Here is a 20554-nt window from a genome sequence, read left to right on the forward strand (position 1 = left end):
ATGAGCAGGTATTCTGGGCAGAGCAAAATAACCAAACCGCAGTAACTGATTGGGAAGATAAGTGGTTTTTACAGCAGAAGTCAACAGCATAAGGCACAGTAGCACCAGAAGAGCAGGTAGCTCCTGAAAAAAAAACTGCAATAACTAACACATACATCACTTGAGTAACATGCGTACACGTGATCAAATAACTGGTCTGCCCAGCTCCATCGTCCAATCATAAAGAAGGATAAAGGATGGTTCTAACAAACACAAACCTGCAGAAGAAACATAGCGGAACCTTGAAATAACATCCAACACAAAACTGAGTGAGCAATGTTCAGCCTGAACCTACTTCTGAAGCCAAAAAGTAAAACACAATCTGTAGGTAATTTTGTTATTTAAAGCTTAGCAAATAAGGCTACTAAGTACCAAGCTTCTAGGATAGAACAGACTTGGCTGCAACTTCAATTAGCACTGATGTGTGAAGTGAGATGTGTGAAAACTCTTGAGTACAAAAATAAGCTCCTCAAGGACAATCCAGAGACACTATTTGCTGACTTTTACATAGACCATCCCCTGGCATGGCACAGTGCTATAAGAGCTCACTTCCCCTATGTCAAAAGAGAGGGTATTGGAAACAACCTCTCAATGTCTGGGACAGTAATGGTGCAGGGCATCCTCATGCAATTCCAGTAGGACTCATACAGGATCAAAGAGAGAGCACAGCAGGAAAAGCTCTCTCTCTGTGACGACTCCCCCATCCTGAGTCAGTCTGATCACACCTCGTCAAACTGTCCTGCAGACGAGGATAGTCCCCCCCCCCCCCCCACCCCAAAGGTCCCCCAACTGACTGCTCCTCCATCATTGAGAGGGATAAAATTCACAGAGCTGGAGAGAGACATGATGGAGCTCAGAGAGCTAGTCCACACAATATAGACAGAACAGACCCATGAAACAGACCAGCGCAACAACACCCTCCCATCAAGACCTGGAGGGCTGAAGGTGGAGATGAACAGTTGTCTGACAGAGCTGGCTGCACTCCGGACTGAGGTGAGACAACTTAAAGAGGAGAGAGGAACACATGGCACAGCTCACAGCAGTGAAGGAGGAGAGAGAGGAACACATGGCACAGCTCACAGAAGTGAAGGAGGAGAGAGAGACACACATGGCACAGCTCACAGCAGTGAAGGAGGAGAGAGACACACATAGCACAGCTCACAGCACTGAAGGAGGAGAGAGAGGAACACATGGCACAGCTCACAGCAGTGAAGGAGGAGAGAGAGACACACATGGCACAGCTCACAGCAGTGAAGGAGGAGGGAGAGACACACATGGCACAGCTCACAGCAGTGAAGGAGGAGGGAGAGACACACATGGCACAGCTCACAGCAGTGAAGGAGGAGAGAGAGGAACACATGGCACAGCTCACAGCAGTGAAGGAGGAGGGAGAGACACACATGGCACAGCTCACAGCGGTGGAGGAGAGAGAGACACACATGGCACAGCTCACAGCAGTGAAGGAGGAGGAAGAGACACACATGGCACAGCTCACAGCAGTGAAGGAGGAGAGAGAGACAAACATGGCACAGCTCACAGCAGTGGAGGAGGAGGTGAGAAAGCTGAGGTGTGACAGAGAGCAGGTCCCTCCCCCAGAGGAGCCAACAGAACAGACCACCTCAAACCCTGACGACAACCTCAACACTACAATGGGACAGACAACACAGGACCCACCAACCCAACACACCCTACCGACTCCTAACAGCCCCCCTGACAACCCCCACACATTCACTGAGGACACACAAAAGCCAGAAATTGTGTTCCTCATTGACTCAAATGGCAAATACATTCAAGAGAACTAACTTTTGTCCCAAACACTAGCCATGCCCTGGAGCTGTTGTCAGAGGACAGACTAGGGTCCCCCAGCCACATTATAATTCACACGGGCACAAACTACCTGAGGGCCCAACAGGAAAGGATGGGCACAGCACAAGGGCGTGATTGAAAAAGCTTCTTCCACTTTCTCAAACACACAAGTGCTTATCTCCACCCTGCTACCACGAAAAGACATTCACTTTGTCACCATACAGCGGGTGAATGCAAGCATTTCTCGGGAATGTGCCTCAAAACCTAATGTCTACCTGGCCCACCACTCCAACCTGGACTTGAACAGAACAGGTCTACCTGTACAGGGCAGCAATCCCAACTTTTGCCAGGACCCTGAAGGACATCACCCTCAACCACAGCCCCAGCACCTCACACAGGAGCAACAGAGCTACGGACACCCTGTCCAGACCAGCGAGACACCCTCCCAGACCTGCAGGACCCCTCCCGAAGGACCTGCATCGAGAGAACCCACACCAAGAGGACCTACACCCAGACCACAGCTTCACTAGCCACACCCCAACCAGCTAAGACCACCCCAAACAAACCCTGACCACCCCCCAGATCTGACCTACCCCTCCCCCTCCACCCCCCATGTGCCCAGCCCCTGCAGCAAGGACCTCAACATAATAATAATAATAATAATAAACATGACAGCCAGACATATGCCCAGGCCATGAGCAGAGCAACAGGCCCAACCCCCACTAATACACCCACCCAGTCCCCATCCTGCAACCTAATAGGTATGTATCAGATGCTCAACATGCTCTGCTCACACCTACTGTAATGGTTGTGGCCTAAACCACACCAGACACTATGGAACACAAAGCTTTTTCTCATCTCATCCAGGATTATACAGGGTCTGAGGTCAGGGTAGCCTAGTGGTTAGAGTGTTGGACTAGTAACCGGAAGGTTGCAAGTTCATACCCCTGAGCTGACAAGGCAAATTAACGTGTTTTGTTGTTCTGCCCCTGAACAGGCAGTTAACACACTGTTCCTAGGCCATCATTGAAAACAAGAATGTGTTCTTAACTGACTTGCCTGGTTAAATAAAGGTAAAATAAATAAATCTGCCTTTGGCCTAAAGAGCAGGAGCCCAGACTTCATCAAAGAAACTGGAAATACAGACATTCTCATCCTACAAGAAACATGGTATAGAGGAGACAGACTCACTGGTTGCCCTCTAGGTTACTTTAACTATTTTTTCATTTAATTTTTTTTTTTTTTTTTACAACATTAATTTAACCAGGTAGGCCAGTTGAGAACAAGTTCTCATTTACAACTGGGACCTGGCCAAGATACAGCAATGCAGTGGGACTATAAACAACATGTAAACATGTGTTTCCCATGTCAATAAAGACCCTTGAATTTAACTTAATTAAAGGAGCCTGGATCCAAATAAATCAATAGATATAAGATTGAACAATGTTATTCAACTAAAAAACCCAATAGTGCATACTGTATATAAATCATTGTGCGGATTAGATTATTCTGAGCCATAGGGCACGGGACCCTGGCCTGTGACGTGCTGTGTAAAAACGGTGAGGGAGGAGCGCCCTTCTCGGATTGAACAGTATTCTGCGCTGCTCGGTCATGTTGCCAACAAGGAAGTATCGTGTACCATGCAGAAATATAAAACATTTATTTTCCATATGTTTTAATTTTCATAGTAGTTTTCATTCTGGAGGCAGATAACGCGTTTGTATCAAAGCAATCACCTACTCATTACTCCTCATGACTCCTTATGTCACTTTTGTTTGTTTTGAGACGATTTCGCCGTGGGTTTTGAACCGGGCACCTGGTTTACGCACCGGAAGCAACCCGTTCCAAAACGAATGCAATCAACTTTCACCCTTTCAAATACGCCTACATGGGCGCCCGGGCGATATTAATCGAATCCCCACATTCTATAGACCTGACTTTGGGGTGTGTTCAAGAGAAATCATTAAATTGTGGTTAAAGATGTGAAAATTCAGTACTTTTAGGTTAATTCAATTACACATGTTGGCAAAAGCTGGAGTTTTTGTTCTAAATTCGTATCTCTTGTTCAGACATGATCGTTTCCTATACTGGCGAAGAATAAGCCACTATCGGACATTCTTTGGAGAAAGGGGTGTCAGTGCACACAAAAAACAAATTATGTCTGTCTCCAGTTGGCTGAAATGTTGCACTGACATTTTTTTAAACTGCTGGCTGACAAACTGGGGTCTCAAATGGGTCCGCGAGTAGTGTGGTTTCCGCTAAATAACACAGCCACAGTAATGTTTTCGTGAAAACAGAAATGTGATTTTTGTTAATCATTTACGGTTAGGTATAAGGATAATATTGAGTTTAAGGTTAGGTTTAAAATCCGATTTTAATAATATAAATTGTATATATAGGCGGGGTTTATGGCTGGGTTAACTAGTGACGACCGAGCAATGTGTGTTCGTCAGAGGCAGTACGCGAGTGCAACACCATTCGCAGTTCAATCACGCTGTTAGTAAAATTTCGACGACACCAATTTTCTCCTTTGTAGTTTAATATCCAGAGTGGTTTTGTGTTTCCGACACGGGGAAGAGAAGTCGACAGAGAAAGAAGCAGCATCACAATAGCAAGCCTGGTGGAAGGGATAGTAGGGACAATGATGTAAGGTTTGATAGCTAATCATAGATAGCCGACTAACTTTAGCGGAACGTTACTGTACCTGCCTAACTAACTTAGCTTCAAATTACTGTAACGTTATGCCAAGTCAAAGATAGATTTAATTTCTCCATAGCGAGCCAGCAACTTTAATTGGATTACTATCGCACATCTCATTGCTTATCATACCTTTTGACATGCTTAACTAATTTAGCTATTGTATTTTGGTCCCAGATGTCTTTGTGCTGTCTTGCCGACTCCAATGACCATTCATTTGCATGTCCATGAGCTAGTAGCCTAGTGGTTAGAGCGTTGGGCCAGTGACCAAAAGGTTGCTGGGATTGAATCGCTGACAATGTAAAAATCTGTCATTCTGCCCCTGAACAAGGCAGTTCACCCACTGTTCCCCGGTAGCCCGTCATTGTAAATAAGAATTGGTTCTTAACTGACTTGCCTAGTTTTTAAAAAAGAAAAAAGGGAGAACCACCATCTGCATCACTGGATACAAGAGGTATGGAAGGGAATCTACTTAGCCAGACCTCTGCCATCAGGTCAGGGGTGTATTCACTATGAAGAAAATGGTATCAAACGGTGAGGAACATATCTAAATTTGTCCAATAGAAACACTTGATTCTTTGCCAAACGTTTTCTGTTTTGCTACAGTGCACTAATAAAAGTGATCTTTCTCAGCCTGTGTAATGAGAACAAAATTGAAATTGATAGGGGGGGTAGTGAGACAGCGTACACAGGTCTAGGACCAGGCTACTCTTGCACTACATCAGGATCCACAATTATGAAGACTGTTGTCCAAAACACCCTCTATTAAACCTCTAAAATGCATTGAAAGGAATGTGTTGTCCATCTGTAGCCATGCCAAGTAGGTCCTCCACTGTCTGAAAAACGAGTACTTCAAGGAGATCCAGGAGGTTGTGATCGATGGGCAGAACATTTCCGACTTGCTAACTGGTTGAACCCGGTACGTGTATAACTACAACCAGTTAGCAAGTCGGACATTTTGGTGTTCCCTAGTTCCGACTAGCAAGTGAACGCGGCATTACAGCCGCTAACCCTTTTTGTGTTGGTACCCAGATGAGCTAGCGTGGCTCACCAACAGGAGCAGGAGGATTTTGGACATGTGTGCTGCTCCTGGATCCAAGACAGCCCACTTGATCGAGATGCTCGATTCTGATATGGACATACCCTTCCTTGGTAACGTGTGCAAAAATATGATCTAAAAAAACCACATGATCCATTGGAGTGTCTGAATATAAAAGGCCATAAGTTGCTGAATGTATCTTTTCTGAAAAGGAATAATACACTAACAACACATTGTAGTCCTGGACATCCCTCTCTTTCGCTCTACGCTTTGCAGAGGGCTTTGTGATAGCCAATGACATGGACAACAAGCGTTGCTACCTGCCGGTACACCAGGCTAAGAGACAGCCCCTGTATATCATGGTGGTGAACCACGATGCCTCCTGCATCCCCAGACTGCAGACAGTCACAGAGGACGGACAGAAGTACACACTGTTCTATGACCGCAGCCTCTGTGATGTCGCCTGGTGGTCATCAAAGAGTTAACCTGCTTAGCTGAGAGAGAAGTAGGGGAGAAAGAAAGGCAGGGGGAGACAAAAAATCTGCGGGTTTTGTGTTTGACTGTCAGAACTCGACATGATATCTAGACAGTCAGCTATATGGAGCTATATAAACCTCATGGTTCTACCCTGTCTGTCCAATGATTGGTTGCTATACAGGGCAGGCTACTGCTTGTTTGTTTTTAGTAGGGGAAACAAGTGTGACTACAAGAATGAGACTGTGGGTAAAGTAACTCTCCCAGGTCAAATGCTGAGTCTGACTGGTCCCACAATGCCAAGGCCTGGACTCCATCACTCACACAAATTTACTGTTAATTTTGAAAACTATTTGTTTCTTCTAAATTTTGTTAGTCTACATTGCCAAAGCAAGAGAAATAGACCATGTTTAATAGGTTTACATTTGGGACTCCAGAGTGGTGCAGCGATCTAAGGCACTGCATCTCAGTGCAAGAGGCGTCATTACAGTTCCTGGTTAGAATCCAGGCTGTATCACATCCGGCCGTGGTTGGGAGTCCTATAGGGCGGCGCACAATTGGCCCAGCATTGTCTGGGTTTGGCCGGGGTAGGCCGTCATTGTAAATAAGAATTTGTTCTTAACCGACTTGCCTAGTTAAATAAAGGTAAATTAAAAAAACATATTTTAATGGAGAGGGATGAGTAGAGACATAAGAGGGAGGAGGCTAAGCAGTCTGAAACCACGCTGTTGGAGTTCCTGTGTGGGAAGGCTGATTTTATTTTTATTTCACCTTTATTTAACCAGGTAGGCTAGTTGAGAACAAGTTCTCATTTGCAACTGCGACCTGGCCAAGATAAGAGTGTAGCAAATCGACACATACAACAACACAGAGTTACACATGGAATAAACAAAACATACAGTCAATAATACAGTAGAACAAAAGAAAACAAAAAGTCTATATACAGTGAGTGCCAATGAGGTAAGTTAAGGAAATAAATAGGCCATGGTGGCAAAGTAATTACAATGTAGCAATTAAACACTGGAATGGTAGATCGGCAGAAGATGAATGTGCAGGTAGAGATACTGGGGTGCAAAGGAGCAAAATAAATAAATACCAGTATCGGGATGAGGTAGGTAGATAACCTATCTGTAAACAGCCTAAGTACAGGTACAGTGATCTGTAAACTGCTCTGACAGCTGGTGCTTAAAGCTAGTGAGGGAGATGTGAGTCTCTAGCTTCAGAGATTTTTGCAATTCGTTCCAGTCATGGGCAGCAGAGAACTGGAAGGAAACACGACCAAAGGAGGAATTGGCTTTGGGGGTGACCAGTGGGATATACAGTGGGGCAAAAAAGTATTTAGTCAGCCACCAATTGTGCAAGTTCTCCCACTTAAAAAGATGAGAGAGGCCTGTAATTTATCATAGGTACACTTCAACTATGACAGACAAAATGAGGAAAAAGATCCAGAAAATCACATTGTAGGATTTTTAATGAATTTATTTTCACAATTGGTGGCTGACTAAATACTTTTTTGCCCCACTGTACCTGCTGGCGCGTGTGCTACGAGTGGGTGCTGCTATGGTGACCAGTGAGCTGAGATAAGGCGGGGCTTTACCTAACAGAGACTTGTAGATAACCTGTAGCCAGTGGGTTTGGCGACGAGTATGAAGCAGGGGCCAACCAACGAGTGCGTACAGGTCGCAATGGTGGGTAGTGTAGGGGCTTTGGTGACAAAACGGGTGGCACTGTGATAGACTGCATCCAGTTTGTTGAGTAGAGTGTTGGAGGCTATTTTATAGATGACATCACCGAAGTCGAGGATCGGTAGGATGGTCAGTTTTACGAGGGTATGTTTGGCAGCATGAGTGAAGGATGCTTTGTTGCGACAAAGGAAGCCGATTCTAGATTTAATTTTGGATTGGAGATGCTTAATGTGACTCTGGAAGGAGAGTTTACAGTCTAACCAGACACCCAGGTATTTGTAGTTGTCCAAGAGCAGTTGGAGGCCACGGAAGGAGAGTTTTATGGAGGTTAGTTAACACAGTGTCCAAGGAGGGGCCAGTAGTATACAGAATGGTGTCGTCTGCGTAGAGGTGGATCAGAGAATCACCAGCAGCAAGAGCAACATCATTGATGTATACAGAAAAGAGAGTCGGCCTGAGAATTGAACCCTGTTGCACACCCATAGAGACTGTCAGAGGTCCAGACAACAGGCCCTCCTATTTGACACACTGAACTCTATCAGATAACATTACATTACAAGTAGTTGGTAAACCAGGCAAGGCAATCATTTGAGAAACCAAGGCTGTCGAGTCTGCCAATAAGAATGTTGTGATTGACAGAGTTGAAAGCCTTGGCCAGGTCGAATAATACGGCTGCACAGTAATGTCTCTTATCGATGGCGGTTATGATGTCGTTTAGAACCTTGAGCGTGGCTGAGGTGCACCCATGACCAGCTCTGAAACCAGATTGCATAGCGGAGAAGGTATGGTGGGATTCGAAATGGTCAGTAATCTGTTTGTTAACTTGGCTTTCGAAGACCTTAGAAAGACAGGGTAGGATAGATATAGGTCTGTAGCAGTTTGGGTCTACAGTGTCACCTCCTTTGAAGATGGAGATGACCGCGGCAGCTTTCCAATCTTTGGGAATTTCAGACGATACGAAAGAGATGTTGAACAGGCTAGTAATAGTGGTTGCAACAATTTCGGCAGATCATTTTTTGAAAGAGAGCGTCCAGATTGTCTACCCCGGTTGATTTGTAGGGTCCAGATTTTGCAGCTCTTTCAGAACATCGGCTATCTGGATTTGACTAAAGGAGAAATAGTGGGGGCTTTGGCGGGTTGCTGTGGAGGGTGCCGGGCAGTTGACCGGGGTAGGGGTAGCATGGCCAGCCGTAGAGAAATGCTTATTGAAATTCTCAACTATAGTGGATTTATCGGTGGTGACAATGTTTCCTAGCCTCAGAGCAGTGGGCAGCTGGGAGGAGGTGCTCTTATTCTCCATGGACTTTACAGTGTCCCAGAACTTTTTTGAGTTAGTACTACAGGATGCAAATTTCTGTTTGGAAAAGCTTGCCGTAGGTTTTCTAACTGCCTGTGTATATTTGTTCCTAACTTCCCTGAAAAGTTGCATATCACGGGGGCTATTCAATGCTAATGCAGAACGCCACAGGATGTTTCTGTGCTGGTCAAGGGCAGACAGGTCTGGCGTGAACCAAGGACTATATCTATTCCTAGTTCTACATTTTTTGAGAGGGGAATGCTTATTTAAGATGGTGAGGAAGCCACTTTTAAAGAATAGCCAGGCATCATCTACTGACAGGATGAGGTCAATGTCATTCCAGGATACCCCAGCCAGGTCGATTAGAAAGGCCTGCTCGCAGAAGTGTTTCAGGGAGCGTTTGACAGTGATGAGGGGTGATCGTTTGTTCGCAGACCCATTACGGATGCAGGCAATGAGGCAGTGATCGCTGAGATCTTGATTGAAAACAGCAGAGGTGTATTTGGAGGGTGAATTAGTTAGGATGACATCTATGAAGGTGCCCATGTTTACTGATTTGGGGTTGTACCAGGTAGGTTCATTGATAATTTGTGTGAGATTGAGGGCATCAAGCTTAGTTTGTAGGATGGCCGGGGTGTTAAGCATGTCCCAGTTTAGGTCACCTAGTAGCACGAGCTCAGAAGATAGATGGGGGGCAATCAGTTCACATATAGTATCGAGGGCACAGCTGGGGGCAGAGGGAGGTCTATAGCAAGCGACAACAGTGAGAGACTTGTTTCTGGAAAGGTGAATTTTTAGAAGTAGAGGCTCAATTTTTTTGGGTACAGACTTAGAAAGTAATACAGAACTCTGCAGGCTATCTTTGCAGTAGATTGCAACACCACCCCCTTTGGCAGTTCTATCTTGGGAGAAAACGTTATAGTTAGCAATGGAGATTTCAGGGTTTTTGGTGGTTTTCCTAAGCCAGGATTCAGACACGGCTAAGACATCTGGGTTAGCAGAGTGTGCTAAAGCAGTGAGTAAAACAAACTTAGGGAGTAGGCTTCTAATGTTAACATGCATGAAACCAAGGCTTTTACGTTTACAGAAGTCAACAAATGAGAGCACCTGGCGGGTGGGAGTGGAGCTAGGCACTGCAGGACCTGGATGAACCTCCACATCACCAGAGGAACAGAGGAGAAGTAGGATAAGGGTACGGCTAAAAACTATACGAACTGGCCGTCCAGTACGTTCAGAACAAATCAAAAACAAATGTATTTATATAGCCCTTTATACATCAGCTGATATCTCAAAGTGCTGTACAGAAACCCAGCCTAAAACCCCAAACAGCAAGCAATGCAGGTGTAGAAGCACGATGGCTAGGAAAAACTAGAAAGGCCAAAACCTAGAAACAAACCTAGAGAGGAACCAGGCTATGTGTTGTGGCCAGAACAGAAAGTAAAAGGAACAGGTTTCTGGGCACGATAGCATATATTCAAGGCATAGTGTACAGACAAAAGTAAGGTAGGATGTGAGTACATTGGAGGTAAACCTAGGCATTGAGTAATGAAGAGAGAGATATAGTCTCTAGAGATGTTTAAGACAGTTAGCAGGCTAACAAGCTAACAGTTAGTAGGCCGGAGCTAAACAAGCTAGCAGCTAGTAGACGAGGGCAAGCTAACAGTTTGCAGGCCGGGTTAGCAAACAAGCAGTTAGCATGGGCTAGCAGTTAGTAGACCAGGGCAAGCTAGCAGTTAGCAGTCCGGGTTAGCAAGCAAGCAGTTAGCAAGGGTTAGCAGTTAGCAGACCTGGTTAGCAAGCAAGCAGTTAGCAAGGGCTAGCAGTTAGCAGACCGGGCAGGCAAGCTAGCAGTTAGCAGACCAGGGCCGGCAGTTTAGCAGTTATCAGGCTGGGTTAGCAAGGGGGGGGGGTAAGTCTGTTTTTGCCTCTTCGTGCGGTGACGTCGATAGACCAGTCGTGGAATTAGTAGGGTTCCAAGTAGCTCTAGGTAGCTAGCAGGCCGATATTGTAGCCCAGGAGTATGCTTCGGTGGTAGCACAGGACCCCTGGCCGGGCTAGCTTCAAGCTAAATTGGTGCTTGCTCTGGGATGGAAACGCTAGCCAGGAGTAGTCATCCGGGATTGCAGTTAGCTAGTTGTGAAGATCCAGATGAAATGTTCAGTTTGCGGTAGGAATCCGGGCATAAAAATAACAGGTCCGTTATGCTCTGGTTAGAGTCACGTTGTTTGAACTGGCGAGAGCTTTCCGAGCTGAAGGTTAGCTGATGACCGCTGCCAATGGTTTGCTGACTGATATCTTGTAGTTAGCTGGCTAGCTTCAGTTGAGGGATTCCAGATCCGAAGTAAATATAAATACTTTAGGGAAAAAAAGCAGATCCACGCCACATTGGGAGAGGCGGGTTGCAGGAGAGGGTTTAGATGATGAGGTTTAGCAAAATATTTGAAAGGATATGCGACGAAAAATATGTAAAACGATATATACAAGGGACAGGACAAGGACGTCTGACTGCTACGCCATCTTGGATCAGGATGTGTCGTTGGGGGTTTGCTTTCCTGGATTGTGCATCTCTACTGGGTTTGTCTCTGTCCAAACATAATTTTTAAGTGTGTTCCTATTTTCTTCATTCCCTAAAGTCAAGTAGTATGTGTATCTCCAGTGGCGAGGGCACCACGATGAAGAACATTGATGTGTGGAAGAAATAGACCACCAGCAACAGCCTGCATCTCCATGGGTGAGGAGAGAGCTTGTGTGTGTGTCTTAACCTTTATTATTTTATTCTTTTTCAACTTTATTTAACCAGCTAGACTAGTTGAGAACAAGTTCTCATTTACAACTGCGACCTGGCCAAGATAAAGCAAAGCAGTGCGACACAAACATCAACACAGAGTTACACATAGAATAAACAAGCTTACAGTCAATAACACAATAAAAAAAAAATTAAAGTCGATATACAGTGTGTGCAAATGACGTGAGGAGGTAAGGTAATAAATAGGCCATAGTAGCAAAGTTATTCACAATTTAGCAAATCAACACTGGAGTGATAGATGTGCAGAAGATAAATGTGCAAGTAGAGATACTGGGGTGCAAAGGAGCAAAATAAATAAATAACAGTATGGGGATGAGGTAGTTGGATGGGCTATTTACAGATGGACTATGTACAGCTGCAGCGATCGGTTAGCTGCTCAGATAGCTGATGTTGAAAGTTTTTTGAGGGAATTATAACTCCAGCTTCAGCGATTTTTGCAATTCGTTCCAGTCACTGGCAGTAGAGAACTGGAAGGAAAGGCGGCCAAAGAGGTGTTGGCTTTGGGGATGACCAGTGAAGTATACCTGCTGGAACGCATGCTACGGGTGGGTGTTGTTATCGTGACCAGAGAGCTGAGATAAGGCAGAGCTACCTTATCTCCTAGCATAGACTTATAGATGACCTGGAGCCAGTGGGTCTGGCGACGAATATGTAGCGAGGGCCAGCCGACTAGAGCATACAGGCCGCATTGGTGGTGGTTATAAGGGGCTTTGGTAACAAAATGGATGGCACTGTGATAGACTGCATCCAGTTTGCTGAGTAGAGTATTGGAAGCTGTTTTGTAGATGACATCGCCGAAGTTGAGGATCGGTAGAATAGTCCGTTTTACTAGGGTAAGTTTGGCAGGCGAGTGATGGAGGCTTTGTTGCGAAATAGAAAGGCGATTTTAGATTTGATTTTGGATTGTGTGTGTCTCCAAATCCGTATTGCAGTGCATGGTGTGGAGCAGCTAGCTGTAGGAGGGAGGATGGTCTACTCTACCTGTTCACTCAACACTGTAGAGGACAAAGCTGCCATAGCAACAGTACTGGAGAAGAGTAACACACACACACACACACACACACACACACACACACACACACACACACACACACACACACACACACACACACACACACACACACACACACACACACACACACACACACACACACACACACACACACACACACACACACACACACACACACACACACACACACACACACACACACACACACACATGCATGCACAAATCCAGTGTCTCAGACACACCCATAACGCCTCATCTCCTTTGTCTCTCTCCAGGTGCGTTAGAGTTGGCAGATGCGTCCGCTGATCTCCCAGGGTTAAAATGGATGTCTGGAGTCACAAAATGGAAGGTATATAACTGTTGGACCACATGAGCTCCACCTCATGCCTAACAGTCACTGCTAGCAGCTACTAGAGGTACTTGATAGGCATGAGAGTCTAGCCACTACAATATTCATGATATTCCACAAACTTGTCAGTTTATTGATGACAGATTGAGACAGTTTTAGATTGCGCTTTCTCCCTTCTCCTCCCCATCTACAACTACCTCTCACACATACTTATTCTCTCTTCATTCTCTTTCTTTCCTAGTTGATGACTAAGGAGGGTCAGTGGTATAAGGACTGGTCAGAGGTGTCAGCCGACCACCACACACAGATCAGACCCACCATGTTCCCTCCCCCCTGGAGGAGGGGCTGCAGGGTAGCCTAGTGGTTAGAGCGTTGGACTAGGTTGCAAGTTCAAATCCCCGAGCTGACAAGGTACAAATCTGTCGTTCTGCCCCTGAACAGGCAGTTAACCCACTGTTCCTAGGCCGTCATTGAAAATAAGAATTTGTTCTTAACTGACTTGCCTAGTTAAATAAAGGTCAAATAAATAAACATGCGAACTCGTACACACCCACCGGCTCCACTTTATTTGGTTAGAATATGCCTAAGATGTCAACTTTCATGACAATCATGTACATTGTATTTGATACACCTGTGCACATTCATCTTTCCACACAGCTGCATACATATCTGATCGTAATCTGAGATAAATAATCAAATCGAGGCAGACTATCAAATCCCTGTGAAGGGTTGCTGGTTTGTGTTTTGATTTCTACCAGCAGAGGGTGCTCTTGGCCCATATTTATCTCTTAATATATACATATACACACACACACAGTATCTATGTGTATTCAGTATGAGGATCCTGCCCCATCACCAGAACACTGGAGGCTTCTTTGTAGCTGTCCTGGTCAAGAAAGCCCCCGTGTCCTGGAGCAGAACAATCCCCAAGGTACACACCTACATACTTGCACGGGAACATACACAGAAATGCTCACAGTCCACACATGGACACGCACACTTCACACACACATGGACACGCACACTTCACACACACATGGACACGCACACTTCACACACACACATGGACACGCACATTTCACACACACACATGGACACGCACACTTCACACACACATGGACACGCACACTTCACACACACATGGACACGCACATTTCACACACACACATGGACACGCACACTTCACACACACACATGGACACGCACACTTCACACACACATGGACACGCACACTTCACACACACACATGGACACACACACACATGGACACGCACACTTCACACACACATGGACACGCACACTTCACACACACATGGACACGCACACTTCACACACACATGGACACGCACACTTCACACACACATGGACACGCACACTTCACACACACACATGGACACGCACACTTCACACACACATGGACACGCACACTTCACACACACACATGGACACGCACACTTCACACACACACATGGACACGCACACTTCACACACACACAAGGACACGCACACTTCACACACACACACATGGACACGCACACTTCACACACACACATGGACACGCACACTTCACACACACACATGGACACGCACACTTCACACACACATGGACACGCACACTTCACACACACATGGACACGCACACTTCACACACACATGGACACGCACACTTCATGGACACGCACACTTCACACACACATGGACACGCACACTTCACACACACACATGGACACGCACACTTCACACACACATGGACACGCACACTTCACACATGGACACGCACACTTCACACACACACATGGACACGCACACTTCACACACACACATGGACACGCACACTTCACACACACACATGGACACGCACACTTCACACACACACAAGGACACGCACACTTCACACACACACACAAGGACACGCACACTTCACACACACATGGACACGCACACTTCACACACACATGGACACGCACACTTCACACACACATGGACACGCACACTTCACACACACACATGGACACGCACACTTCACACACACACATGGACACGCACACTTCACACACACACATGGACACGCACACTTCACACACACACAAGGACACGCACACTTCACACACACACACAAGGACACGCACACTTCACACACACACACATGGACACGCACACTTCACACACACACATGGACACGCACACTTCACACACCTTTGTTTTCTTGTTAACACAGGCACATCTCAGATAGAACGCAACACTGTCCGGTACCTCATTCACGAGAGAGAAGTTGCCACAAAAGTGAACTTTGATTATTTTCTCCAGTTGAGGAAGGAGCAGACATCCAGCTCAGTGCCCCAGCCAGAGGACTCTCCAGTGGACACCCCCCTCCTTGAGAGACCCCTGGAGGATGGAGACGGAGGAGAGGAGGCAGGAGAGGACTCGCCCAAAGAGCTAGTCGATCAGACCAAGGAACCCAACGTGTGTGGGTGAGATGAGGGAGGGAGAGTGTGTGCAGGGTGGAAAATGAACTTTTTGGTCCACCAGCCACTGGCAGGTAGATAATAAAATGTACCAACCACAGATTTCTTACCAGCCAAACTACTTTTCCCACCATAATCACTCCAAAAATCACGAATGAGCATTCATTCTAATGTTTCTAAAACAAAAGTATTACTAGTAAGAAGTAATGGGGTATATTGCTTCGTTTTATGTCATTGTTTTGACCTGCCTCTTAACCAATGCATCTTAAAATACATAATTTAGGGGGGATCACGTGAACCTTGAACGAGATGGCCGCATGAACTAAGAGCTCCTCACAAGTAGTTTCCAATTCCTAATCTTACCTCCACTCCAAGTTCAAACTCATTTAGCTTTAGTAAGAAAAAGTCATGGCGGCTACAAAAGGTGACACTACAGGTGACATTTTTACCCGGACTCGAGTATTAGCGACGGAAAAAGCCTCCAAGAAGAAGCTAGCTTCAGAAAAAACTAGCGCCATTAGCCAGGAGCAAGAGAACCCGCTCCCCCACGAGGCACAACGAATGCCAACCTCGCACTCTGTCGAAGACATCCTTTCTGCGTTGAGATCCCAACGTACAGAACTAAACACTAAATTAGATGCCATTAACTCTCAGCTCAGTGCGATAGGGGGCAAGGTGACAATCCTGGAAAACGCTTTGCCTGACATCAACAACAAGATAACCATAAACGTGGGGCGCCTGGACGAGGCAGAGGGGCGAATCCTATCCATGGAAAACTTATTGACAGATGCCATGGAAACAATAGCATATGCTAAAAAGAAAATCGAGCATCTGGAAGAGAAAACAGAGGACCTGGAAAACAGGGGGTGAAGGAATAATTGTGTTCTATTCAATCTGGGCGAAAAAGAAGAGGGAAACATGCCACTGATCCGCTACCTGCCAGACAAACTTCCTGAGTGGCTCCACATGTCCACTGACAGGCCCATAGAACTCGAGAGAGCTCACCGAGCACTGAGGCCCCCACCAGCAGCCAGACAACCCACCTGTCCACTGACAGGCCCATAGAAGGCCCATCGAGAGAGCTCACCGAGCACTGAGGCCCCCACCAGCAGCCAGACAACCACCTGTCCACCAGCAGACAGGCCCATAGAACAGCTCACCGAGCACTGAGGCCCCCACCAGCAGCCAGACAACCACCTGTCCACTGACAGGCCCATAGAACTCGAGAGAGCTCACCGAGCACTGAGGCCCCCACCAGCAGCCAGACAACCACATGTCCACCCATAGAACTGAGAGAGAGAGCTCCCCCACCAGAGAGAGAGCTCACCGACAGGCCCACTGAGGCCCCCACCAGCAGACAGGCCCATAGAACTGTCCACCGAGGCCCATGAGAGAGAGCTCACCGAGCACTGAGGCCCCCACCAGCAGCCAGACAACCACCTGTCCACCGACAGGCCCATAGAACTCGAGAGAGAGCTCACCGAGCACTGAGGCCCCCACCAGCAGCCAGACAACCACCTGTCCACCGACAGGCCCATCACCGAGCACTGAGGCCCCCACCAGCAGCCAGACAACCACCTGTCCACCGACAGGCCCATCACTCGAGCACTGAGGCCCCCACCAGCAGCCAGACAACCACCTGTCCACCGACAGGCCCATAGAACCCATCGAGAGAGAGCTCAGAGCACTCCCCCACCAGCAGCACAACCACATGTCCACCGACAGGCCCATAGAACCCTCACCGAGCACTGAGGCCAGACCCACCTGTCCACCACAGGCCCATAGAACTCGAGAGAGAGCTCACCGAGCACTGAGGCCCCCACCAGCAGCCAGACAACCACCTGTCCCCGACAGGCCCATAGAACATGAGAGAGAGCTCACCGAGCACTGAGGCCCCCACCAGCAGCCAGACAACCACATGTCCACCGGCCCATAGAACTCGAGAGAGAGAGCTCAGGCCAGCAGCCAGACAACCACCTGTCCACCGACAGGCCCATAGAACTCGAGAGAGAGCTCACCGAGCACTGAGGCCCCCACCAGCAGCCAGACAACCACCTGTCCACCGGCCCACAGGCCCATAGAAGAGAGCTCAGCACTGAGGCCCCCACCAGCAGCCAGACAACCACCTGTCCACCGAGAGAGAGCTCACCGAGCACTGAGGCCCCCACCAGCAGCCAGACAACCACCTGTCCACCGACAGGCCCATAGAACTCGAGAGAGAGCTCACCGAGCACTGAGGCCCCCACCAGCAGCCAGACAACCACATGTCCACCGACAGGCCCATAGAACTCGAGAGAGGCCCCCAGCTCCACCCACCTGAGCACCCATGAGGCCCCCACCAGCAGCCAGACAACCACCTGTCCACCGACAGGCCCATAGAAGGCCCATAGAACATAGAACTCGAGAGAGAGCTCACCGAGCACTGAGGCCCCCACCAGCAGCCAGACAACCACCTGTCCACCGACAGGCCCATAGAACTCGAGAGAGAGCTCACCGAGCACTGAGGCCCCCACCAGCAGCCAGACAACCACCTGTCCACACAGGCCCATAGAACTCGAGAGAGAGCTCACCGAGCACTGTCCCCCACCAGCAGCCAGGCCACACAGGCCCATAGAACAGAGAGAGCTCACCGAGCACTGAGGCCCCCACCAGCAGCCAGACAACCACCTGTCCACCGACAGGCCCATAGAACTCGAGAGAGAGCTCACCGAGCACTGAGGCCCCCACCAGCAGCCAGACAACCACCTGTCCACCAGCAGCCAGACAACCACCTGTCCACCGACAGAGCTCACCGAGCACTGAGGCCCCCACCAGCAGCCAGACAACCACCTGTCCACCGACAGGCCCATAGAACTCACCGAGCACTGAGGCCCCCACCAGCAGCCAGACAACCACCTGAGAGAGAGCTCACCGAGCACTGAGGCCCCCACCAGCAGCCAGACAACCACCTGTCCACCGACAGGCCCATAGAACTCGAGAGAGAGCTCACCGAGCACTGAGGCCCCCACCAGCAGCCAGACAACCACCTGTCCACCGACAGGCCCATAGAACTCGAGAGAGAGCTCACCGAGCACTGAGGCCCCCACCAGCAGCCAGACAACCACCTGTCCACCGACAGGCCCATCAGAACTGAGGCCCCCACCAGCAGCCAGACAACCACCTGAGCTCACCGAGCACTGAGGCCCCCACCAGCAGCCAGACAACCACCTGTCCACCGACAGGCCCATAGAACTCGAGAGAGAGCTCACCGAGCACTGAGGCCCCCACCAGCAGCCAGACAACCACATGTCCACCCATGACAGGCCCATAGAACAGGCCCATAGAACTCGAGAGAGAGCTCACCGAGAGAGAGAGCTCACCGAGCACTGAGGCCCCCACCAGCAGCCAGACAACCACCTGTCCACCGACAGGCCCATAGAACTCGAGAGAGAGCTCACCGAGCACTGAGGCCCCCACCAGCAGCCAGACAACCACCTGTCCACTGACAGGCCCATAGAACTGTCCACTGACAGGCCCAGAGAGCTCACCGAGCACTGAGGCCCCCACCAGCAGCCAGACAACCACCTGTCCACCGACAGGCCCATAGAAGGCCCATAGAACTCGAGAGAGAGCTCACCGAGCACTGAGGCCCCCACCAGCAGCCAGACAACCACCTGTCCACCGACAGGCCCATAGAACTCGAGAGAGAGCTCACCGAGCACTGAGGCCCCCACCAGCAGCCAGACAACCACCTGTCCACTGACAGGCCCATAGAACACGAGAGAGCTCACCGAGCACTGAGGCCCCCACCAGCAGCCAGACAACCACCTGTCCACTGACAGGCCCATAGAACTCGAGAGAGAGCTCACCGAGCACTGAGGCCCCCACCAGCAGCCAGACAACCACCTGTCCACCGACAGGCCCATAGAACTCGAGAGAGAGCTCACCGAGCACTGAGGCCCCCACCAGCAGCCAGACAACCACCTGTCCACCGACAGGCCCATAGAGCTCACCGAGCACTGAGGCCCCCACCAGCAGCCAGACAACCACCTGTCCACTGACAGGCCCATAGAACTCGAGATCACCGAGCACTGAGGCCCCCACCAGCAGCCAGACAACCACCTGTCCACCGACAGGCCCATAGAACTCGAGAGAGAGCTCACCGAGCACTGAGGCCCCCACCAGCAGCCAGACAACCACCTGTCCACCGACAGGCCCATAGAACTCGAGAGAGAGCTCACCGAGCACTGAGGCCCCCACCAGCAGCCAGACAACCACCTGTCCACCGACAGGCCCATAGAACTCGAGAGAGAGCTCACCGAGCACTGAGGCCCCCACCAGCAGCCACAACCACCTGTCCACTGACAGGCCCATAGAACTCGAGAGAGAGCTCACCGAGCACTGAGGCCCCCACCAGCAGCCAGACAACCACCTGTCCACCCCCCCACCAGCAGCCAGACAACCACCTGTCCACCGACAGGCCCATAGAACTCACCGAGCACTGAGGCCCCCACCAGCAGCCAGACAACCACCTGTCCACCGACAGGCCCATAGAACTCGAGAGAGAGCTCACCGAGCACTGAGGCCCCCACCAGCAGCCAGACAACCACCTGTCCACCGACAGGCCCATAGAACTCGAGAGAGAGCTCACCGAGCACTGAGGCCCCCACCAGCAGCCAGACATAGAACCCATAGAACTCGAGAGAGAGCTCACCGAGCACTGAGGCCCCCACCAGCAGCCAGACAACCACCTGTCCACCGACAGGCCCATAGAACTCGAGAGAGAGCTCACCGAGCACTGAGGCCCCCACCAGCAGCCAGACAACCACCTGTCCACCGACAGGCCCATAGAACTCGAGAGAGAGCTCACCGAGCACTGAGGCCCCCACCAGCAGCCAGACAACCA

At 49.1% G+C, this 20554-nt stretch overlaps 1 pseudogene; it reads left to right on the plus strand.

The window, feature by feature from the left end:
- The first annotated feature begins 1562 nt into the window (after positions 1–1562).
- The window catches only part of LOC124044338, a 33762-nt pseudogene continuing 14770 nt past the window's right edge, over positions 1563–20554 (plus strand).

Source organism: Oncorhynchus gorbuscha, linkage group LG09 (genome assembly GCF_021184085.1).
Source record: "Oncorhynchus gorbuscha isolate QuinsamMale2020 ecotype Even-year linkage group LG09, OgorEven_v1.0, whole genome shotgun sequence".
NCBI lineage: Eukaryota > Metazoa > Chordata > Actinopteri > Salmoniformes > Salmonidae > Oncorhynchus > Oncorhynchus gorbuscha.